The sequence below is a fragment of the Xiphophorus maculatus genome, chromosome 4, assembly GCF_002775205.1.
Source record: "Xiphophorus maculatus strain JP 163 A chromosome 4, X_maculatus-5.0-male, whole genome shotgun sequence".
NCBI classification, from domain to species: Eukaryota; Metazoa; Chordata; class Actinopteri; order Cyprinodontiformes; family Poeciliidae; genus Xiphophorus; species Xiphophorus maculatus.
This window is the reverse complement of record NC_036446.1, coordinates 6153819-6163512: the sequence shown is the minus strand read 5'-3', so window position 1 is coordinate 6163512 and position 9694 is coordinate 6153819. Positions and strand designations below refer to the sequence as shown.

Below are 9694 nucleotides of genomic sequence, written 5' to 3'. Positions count from 1 at the left end.
TTCCCAGGCTGGTCATGTTCTTGTTGAATCTCCTAACCTGTGGGCATGTTACTCTTAGGCTTACCCTCCCATGTGGGAATATGAAGCTGTAGCTGAATCATTTGTACCTTAAGATGTGTTAAGTAGGTACCTCCCAGGCACAGTTTAGTGTTGGTGTGATATCACCGTTTAAGGTCTCTAAGCACCGGGGGAGCAAATGTTCAGATTTCAATCCTCAGGTTATGTCCTGCTCCTCGACCGGAGCTGATGGGATTTAGGGGGCCAATACTGGTGTCAAACAGCTCATACTGGAGGTGCATAATGTGAGAAGATCAGTTGAACAAAATCAATTCTGAACATATTTTTACACCCTGGTTATGTTGCCATTCAAAAAATGAGAACTACATGAGTCGGATTATTCTTTTTCTAATATGTCCTGTAGACAGGATGTGGTTGATCTTTTAATGAGGTGCTTTGACTCAAATATTAGCTTTTAAGAAACCGCTTGGTTGTATCACACCTCTAACGACCACCAGTTAAATATAAGGCTACTCTGATTGTGATTTTGTTCTGCAAGTCAAAGATTAGGTGCCCATTTTAAAAAAAATAATACTATGTGTAATATTTGTCAGCCATATGTAAGTGTGTAAGTGTGTTGTTATCTGCAAGACTGAAGCTGCGGTTTGTGCTCCACACTCCTGAATGGAGAATACAATACTGGCTAAACATTCCCTCAAAGTCCGCTTCTCATTTGCTATTTGGAGTTGAAGTTCAGAGAAATCCCATTGGGAACATAAGGTGAATGTAAACATAAGTGATTTTTCATATATTACATTTATGGTAAAAATTATTGTCAAAATTTTGATTAACAAAATTTTACTTGGAATAAAACATTTCAAATGAGTCAAATCATCAGTTGATAAATGTTTTTAAATTCCCAAACACTAATAAAAATAATTTTATACATGAGCATATTCATAGTTAGACTGAACAAATTACACTTTTTATCCAAACCTGGAAATTGTTTGTATCTCAATTTCAAACGTTTCCTGTGATGTTTATATAAAACAATATCAGCCTAGCCCCTTGTTTACAAGGCAGGTCGTTTCCCTTTTATTGAAGGAAATAAGTTGATTTTGCATCATAACTTTCCACAGGTTTTACACAAACTGAGGGACATATTTATCTTAAAATTTCAACTTTTAAAAAGTTCAAATTTTGAAATGATGACATCATTTTGGTTCTTTTGTTGCTGATTCAAATTAAACTGTTCATTTTGTCTCATAATTCACAACTTTGACATTGTTTTTTTTTTTTGCCAAAATACAGTTTAATCTGCAGTGACCATAATAGACTAAGAGTATTACTCTGCATTATTCTTGTGATGATGTACCAATCACTAATAATATTTTGACAGGTAAATATATTATCAGATGTGCTAATACCAGACATAAACAGTGGCAGAAGCAAACAGTGCCAACACCATAACCCTAATGTTTCATGTCAGATATATGACACAAAATGTTTCTCAGTTTTGCTCATGTTACTCATCTTTTATTAACTATACCGGGATCAATGTTACATTTTTTATTTTTCAGTGGAAGAAAATTCTCAATATTGTATAGTACAATCTCTTGCTGTTTTCATGTTTTATTTTCTATATCATTTGTATTTTGGGGAAGAAATTAATTTTCTCTTCATTGAATAAACCCTGGGTCTTGGTTAAAAAAAAATATTTTTATTAACAAAATGACAAAAAAATAATTGTCTACGTCTTTTCAATATACATCTTCTCCATAATGATTTTCTTTGTAAACTACCTAACATTTATTTTAAAACTATTTCTTGGTTACAAGCTTCTTGACACTAAGGAAATATTTGGAACATTCAGTAAACATTTTTTTCTTTTTTCTGAGGGATACAATTTAAGAGGCAAGTACAAATACAAATTCTCAGAAAGAGCAGGAATGTGAACTTTGGATTTTCTTTAGGAAACACTAAGTTTAAGAAGTCTAAATTCAAGCTTTTAAGTGCCAGGGTAACTAACACTGTATGGAAAAGGAAAAAATAAGGAAATAAAACACTGTCTTTATAAAAAATAAATATGAGCTATTACTTAGTACTACTGGTAGGGCAGCTGACTTTTCTACTCATTTCATTCACAGGCAACGTTGCAGGTCTAAGAGATGTAACTAAGTCCAATGGTTTTCAGATAAAGCTGCACAATGATTGGCAAACTCATGTACTACTGCAAGAAAAATGCAAGAAAAAAATCAACAGCAATGAAGAATGTTTGAGCAGCATTAGTAACAACATGAGGAATGTGATTTTATCATGTTTTCAACAAACCAAACATAGATTCTTGTGGTTAATGGTCATAACAGTCAAAGAAAGTAAAAAAAAAGTCTCAAAAAAAATTACTGTACCTGCAACACATCTTCGGACACACATGTATAAACGTCTGATATTTACATTTTTTTTAATCCCCCTCCTATTCGGAGTGCATCTATATCACAACGTTTTCAGAAGTCCACAACATACAATAAATTCAGGGTTTCACCTTTGGTTATGTAATTATCAAGGCTAGGTTTAAAAAAATATAGAACACATGTTCATGTTACTTTTGCATACAGTAAATTCAGAGTGAAACATATCAGCAAAGCAGCTGGTCAGCTCTAAATTTGAATCTTAGAAAAAAAAAAGGAAAAAGAGTAAAGTATTTTATCTCATCAATAAACCGGAAGGTGAAAACTCGCCGAGTTTCGTCTGCCATTTCACCCTGATAGAAAGTGAATGTGGCAGATATTTATGACAGGTGTTTATGTGACTGACATCTTTGCTTTAGTGTAAGTGGATCTTGATAAAAGAAGATGCTCTTCCGATGTATTTCCGTGTGCTGCGCTCTCTCCCATAACTTTATACATCGTCTAAATGAGGATTTTCTTGTGTTATGAATATAAATCAAGATTTCTGTTGCCAGCAACACAGGCCAGCCTTGTTCTGTTGACAATATGTAACAAGAAAAATAAATGTGTACTGTCCGCATAAGAGCAGACAGCCAACATACTGTTTAAGAACCTATGATGCCTACAAAGCCGACCCAGCTAAAACGTAATGTCGACATTACAACCGAACATCTCTATCATATTAAAATATTCACATCTGTTCCTTACAAGACACTTTTTCACATCAAAAGAAAACATCTTTAAATTTTATAAGTCTCTTAGTGTCATCACTCCATACATTTATATATGTGTAATTAAGGCAATCATTTGGGGCCACGACTTACTCTTTCTCCAAGTCCGGTCTCAACCCTTTGAGGGTTTGTGTACTGACGGATTACAGCAGCTTTCGTCCCTGCTTCTCAGAATTTGTTCGAGGTCCCGTCCGGTTGTTGCTTTTTTCAGTGTCCACTAGTGCTTGAAGTTGACTGGTCACAATGTTTTGCTTGTTGTCTGCACTCTCCAGAGACGGGGGGGATATTCCCTCTCTCTGTAACTGGCAGCGCTGCAACACAGAGAGAAACAGGAAATGGGGGAAATTTGTCATCATTCTTCAGAAAATGGCACCTTCAGAGTGGAGCAATTAGCCCAAACACAAGCTTTCATTTCCCTTCCAGTGGTTGTGTACTTTGATACCAAGACAGATAAAGTTAAGTAAAGCAAGTTAATTACAATACTTTTAATGCAATCCAGGATGAAATGTTAAATATGCTAGTCAGCCAGTCATGGTAAAAGGAAGACACATCCTCTGTACTGTTTTCATGTGTAGAAAAGTTTAAAGTTCTCAAATTAACCAATTCATGAAGTAGCAATTATGACTCTTTGGTTTAGCATTTGAATCAAAGTGCTGAGCAACAGGACGTATCTTATAAAGCTTTTTTTTTCTTCCTTTTTTATGCATTCATGTAAACAATGTTACTGTAGTCTATAAATGATAAGGATGGACTCTGGAATTGTCTAGCAAAAACATTTATGAAACAAAAATTACCAAAAAATCCAACTTTCATCTAAGCACTTTCAAAAGTTCATCAAAAAGATAATCAAGGGTTTGGTTAAAGTCAAGTTAGATGCCAAAATACATTTACAACCCACCACACAAGGGTGCCATCTAATGTAGTATCTGTAAGGTAATAAGCTGGATCTTGTGAAAACATATATTGTCTTTTTGACATTAAGAAATAAAATTAGTTTGGGAAAGAGAACTTTGAAAAGGATTAAACACAAGTCAAAGAGTGTCTTCTGCTACTCATAAAGGTTATGCCATTTTATAATTAAGTGTATCATCTGCTTAAAAACAAATATTAGCTGATCCCAGGCCTTTTCCCCAAAAAACGTTTCATAAATAGGGAAGAAACTGGTCCTACAATTGAACATTTAGGATCAACTGTCTTCACCGCATAAGATGCTCTAGTTATAAAGAGAACCACATTTATACTTTATTACCCTATAATTTAAACAGGATGGACTTGTTTTTTACAATGACTCCAAATTCCTCGAGGCATCTTGTATTTCTTGAACAGAAAACTTCTGGCACAGTAATAAACGAAGGTAGCTATGATGGCACTAAAATCATGGCATCACAAATCTGTGATCCAATTTCCAGATAGCTCAAGGTTATTATTGAAACAGAAACATATGTATATCAACAAGTGTAGTGCTACTTAAATGGTATTACTGTGTGCATACAGCAGGTCTTTTATTATATCATTTAATATGAATATCATTACTTAGTACATGTTAACCAAGTTATCCAATAATATTATCTATTATTTCATTTTAATAGACAATGATACAATTTTAGTGATCCCAGCAGAAAAGGCTGTAGCTTTTTGTGTTATTTCTGAAGAGAAGAATTGGTCACATAAAAAAAATGAATATACAGTATGATGTAAAATAAACAAAGTAAAGCCACAACCAAAGATTAAATACTGTCCCTTTTTCTCTATAATGTGTGCACTTTGATTCAGCATGTTTTGGCACAAATGGTATCACACCATCCAAAGTTAACACTCTTCTTATACTTTGTTGTCATTGCTAAAAATGTAGACCAGTAATAGATGCTCAGCCATTTAGGTAAATATTCTTTTTTCATTTGAACTGTAATATTTTACCAACCAGTTAGAGCATTATCACCACCTTGTGGTAGAGTTGCCAGCAAATTGTTGATATATTGACAAAAGACAGTCCGTTGTCAAAACAGTAGTGAACTGAACAACTATTGGTTCACAAAAGAAAAATTACTCTATGCAATACTCAATTAAAAATGAAAACAATGGAGATTTGTTTAAGGCAAATTAACACCAACTTTGAAAAATGTAGGTAAAACTGCATTTAAAACAACACCACTACTGCTAATTGGCCTGGAGCCTAGAATAACTTTCTGTTACTGTTTTCTTGTTAAATGGAGTTTCAACTGGAATTGCAATTCCTTCCTCATGAAGTGTTTATGTTCTTTTGGTTACACCCTCTGGGGTGAAACATTTTGCAGAGTAACTGTTCTGTGTCACAGCTATTTGTGCTTATTAAGATGCACACTATTAAAGTGGAGTGTCCTCTTTTTAAACAGAGCAGCTGTTGTATAATTCGCTACCTCAATAATTTGAGGATTTCCACAGTCTCATAGGAGTTGAAGACATTCTGTATGCAATCATAGCTGCAGCAGGCGCAAGGCAATTATAACAAACATACTGAGTGTTTTATCTAATTCTCTTATTAAGGCTTCAGAGCAAAACATGTGGTTATTTACATTTGTTTACCTTTAGAAAAAAAAACTACACAACCAATGCCAAATAGACAAATGTAGCACCAAATTTTACACATTTTTAAATGTGGCACATTGTGAACTATTTTTTGCAAAATAGTTAAATCTCAGTCAGATTGGATTAGAGGATCTGTACTCATCATCTTTCAAGAGTTCCCCAAGATTCTCAAATGTATTAAGAACATTTTAACTCATGAATGTGCTTTGAGAAACCATTTGATTGTACCTGTGCCCTCATCTAAGGTCTGTTCCTTAGTGTGATCTATCTGCCCAACAACTATGGCAAACTCATCTTTCGCTGATGTAGAAATGGATTCCCACAACATAATACTGTCACTACCAGTTTTGCATGAAGCAAACTACATACTGAAAGATTTCTAGCTTTCCCTCAACAGTGACTTTCGTCTTGGCACTCTTTCAGAAAGGCTCAAGTAAAGGCTCTATTAATAGTTGTCCTGCTGACAGATTCTTCCACGTGACGTGAGCTTTGAATTCTTGCAACTCCTCAAAAGGCTACCATGCTAGCCTGTCAGTCGAGATGGACAGCGATGTTTTTGTTGGTTTTCAGCATTTCAAGTTTCAGATGACAGGCTGAACAATTCTCTGTGAAACATTAATATGCTGTAAAGATCTCCACCATTTTGTCCGCAATGTGTCTATTGTTTTGTGCTTGAATATTTAGGTGACTTCTAGTGACAATTGTTGCACTTGATTATATTTATATTATATTCAGGAGGCATCAGAATAAATTGTCATTGATTCATGCCACACTTTCTCTTTGTTACAAAAACGGAAAAAAACATTCATCTTTTTCATTTCAATTCAAAGATTTTATTACGTTATGCTCATCTTTCATATAATATCCCAGTTAAACACAATCAAGTTTGTGGCTATAAAATGACAAAATGTGGATTTCAAGGGGTATAAATGGCTGTGCATTCAGACATTATGAGAAAACAAGGTTCACATTTTAATGTGGGAAATTAACGCCTGGACAGAAAGAGGAACAGAATGGTGATAATTAATGTGATAATTTACACAAAAAAGAAAATCTTAAACAACATGTGTCTCTTCCTACAAAACGAAGACATATAATGTCTGCCAGGATCGCTGGGATTCACATTTAATATAAGGGTATTTCGTATGAAGGCAATAAGATAGAAAATCTGTGGTTTTATTAGAAGATAGGATATTAGCAAATTCAATCTAATTTCATCTCAATGGGAGGGACTTTCATTAGGATGGAGCACTGGTTGGGAAAAAAACTTACTGCAATTAGCTTTCAGGGAATGACTGATGGAAGACAAGCAGGACCTGTCAGCCCCATGCAGATTTTCACTTGTTACTGTATATTAACTAGAAGAAGCTGACGAGCCTATTTTTATGAAAGATGTGACGTAAAGAAAAATGGAAGAGCTAAATTTATGAATGCAACCCATACATTAGAGATTAGAGTGGGGAAAAAAGAAAATGTGGTGCAGATTTGGTCTAAAGTTGACCATTTATACATGCAGTTCGCAGCTGGAGATTTCCTCCTTGAATTGTTATCACACTACTAAAAATACTCTCCTGATGCACCTGGACAGAGTGCACAGGAGGGAGGAGAAAATGCATGGAATGTTAAATATGTGAAAACATTTTGAAGTCTGATAGCATTAAAACCACACAATAAGTCTCATTAATGTGGAGGAGCACAGTTGTTATGCTTTTGCCTGCTGCAAGACATGTGCACAAGTTAAGAAATAGTTTGAAATAAGAAAAGTAATTTTTTTTTATGAGATCTGATCATTTTTCCCTTTCACCATTTTGCACACTATGAGTTTTGGATCTTTGTACCACACTTTTCAGACATAAAATGACGCCGTCTGTTGCAGGGACATTTTGAACCCACCATATTGTGCCTGCTAGCCAGACATCTCTTACCCACTTTGACAACTGAGGATTTAAAGTAATTCTCCATTCTCTGCCTATAATCCATTGTAAGATAATATGGCTAAATTACATTAAATAAATATTTGTCAGCCCAAAAAGGATTTATAAAAATCTAAATATATATATATATAAATTATGAGTGAAATCAGTAAACATGAGTAAATGAATAAACAACTCAAGATAGTTTAGGAAGATTGGTAAGAATTGGCTTGTTCCCAGATATGACATGTAAATGGAAATATTGAATGACCCTGTACTGACTTTAAATTATTATTATGTTCATTTTTTTATTGAGGAGCATTTAGAAATGTTCTTCTTTTTTTTTTGTAGAAAAAAGCAGAAAAAGACATGAAAATGTCTTTTGAAAATGACCCCTCGTATCTGCTACAGTCGGTATTTGTTTTAAGCAAAACCAAGGAGCTATTTCACAGTTTGTTGATGAGTCTGGGCTTTATTTGATCATCATTACTACAAAATCTAAAGTATTTATCAAATCTGAAGTGAACAGCATTTCTTAAAGACACAGCTGAGTTTCATGAAATCTTTGTTCTATGCAGAAAAACACAAAAGAAGTGGGTTTTTTAATAATTTTCTTGGATCATTAGAATTAGATGATCACTACATATCATTCTGAATGTAGTGTAAGACCTTTTGTTTACAGAATATCAAAGATAAATGATTGCGCTCACTTATTTTCCATGAGGATGGAATATTTAGAAACTAACTCGCATTTCCACAGAAGTCTTTATAAAACACATATGGGATCATCACACTCAGAGCTATGGCGTAATCTTCAAAGAAGCGTTCTGCTCATACATACTGAGGAGCTGCTGAGTAAGCTCAGCTGAAATTCTGACATTTCTAATAAGGGCAGAAAGTTTCCACAATCTCTTCTTTTTCAAACTCTGTAACATAAAAACTACACACAGTGCCATGAAAACGTATGTACCTAATTAGAGATTTGTTCTATCATAATTTTTTTTTCTCAGTTGCTTTTTTTATATGAAAATGGATAAACCAAGTAAGTACAAAATGCAGTTTTTATATGTTTTGTTTATTAAACATGGAAATCAAGTCAAACTAAGATAGGGCCAGTATATAAAATAAATGCCTAACCTAATTAAAACACCATTACAGTACTGATTTAATGCCACAATGGAGGGTATTTTAATATGCATGATCTGTTTAAGATAATGCCACAGAATTTAAATTTAAGTTCAGGTTTTGACTAGACTATGATAATTCAGTTTAGGCTTTTTTTAATAGAAATTCATGCAAGAAATATATTTTTTAAAGATAGTACAAAGCTTTTAAGCAACAATTTTTGTTTTATTCATATTAGGATATTATCTTTCCATATCTGGGTTATGCAATGAAATTTTATTTTGCCCCCACCCAGAATATCAAAAGACATCATGATGGTTAATAATAAATAATTTTTAATATAAATAGGACATATACCTGATATGTTTTCTCAAACCAACACATAGGAGTGTACTGAATATGTTATGTGTCCATCTGGAGGGATTGGGCACCCTTGAACCAGCTCACTTCTGTGGCACAAAGAAACCATGGCTCCTTTTTTTTATTGCCACATTATGACACCGTCTGCTCAAGGGGAAGCCGAGAGCACCGCATTAGACCTGTTACGATCTACAAAACCCTCTCTCTGCCAAGAAGTCATCCCTATTCACAGTTCAGGGGCCCGGCAGCTGTTTTCCGTGGGACTGGATTTAAAATGATTATAGTGTTTGCAGAAAGGAGCCAGTCGAGACTGCCAGAAAGAGATCCTGCAGGTACAACAATTATGTGGGGAGACTTTTAGAGCCTCAGAGCATGAAATGATATTAACTAACAAAACTGCAGGCGGTTGATGGAATTATTAAAACTAAATGACTCAACAGCTACTTCACCTGATTTCTGAAAATCACTTTGCAGTTTAGGGACAAACAGGCTTTGATTGCTGGAATTTAAATTAAGCCATCTTCTAACCAATTACTATTTTATTTTCTGTGCAGAT

At 34.3% G+C, this 9694-nt stretch overlaps 1 protein-coding gene across 2 annotated transcripts in view; it reads right to left on the bottom strand.

The window, feature by feature from the left end:
* Positions 1–1281: 1281 nt before the first annotated feature.
* kcna4 (potassium voltage-gated channel subfamily A member 4) overlaps positions 1282–9694 on the bottom strand; it is a 57800-nt gene continuing 49387 nt past the window's right edge. For both annotated transcript variants that reach the window (XM_023332808.1, XM_023332807.1), the window contains one exon: positions 1282–3486. The gene's annotated coding sequence lies outside the window, so the exon portion shown is untranslated. The remainder of the gene's footprint in view (positions 3487–9694) is intronic.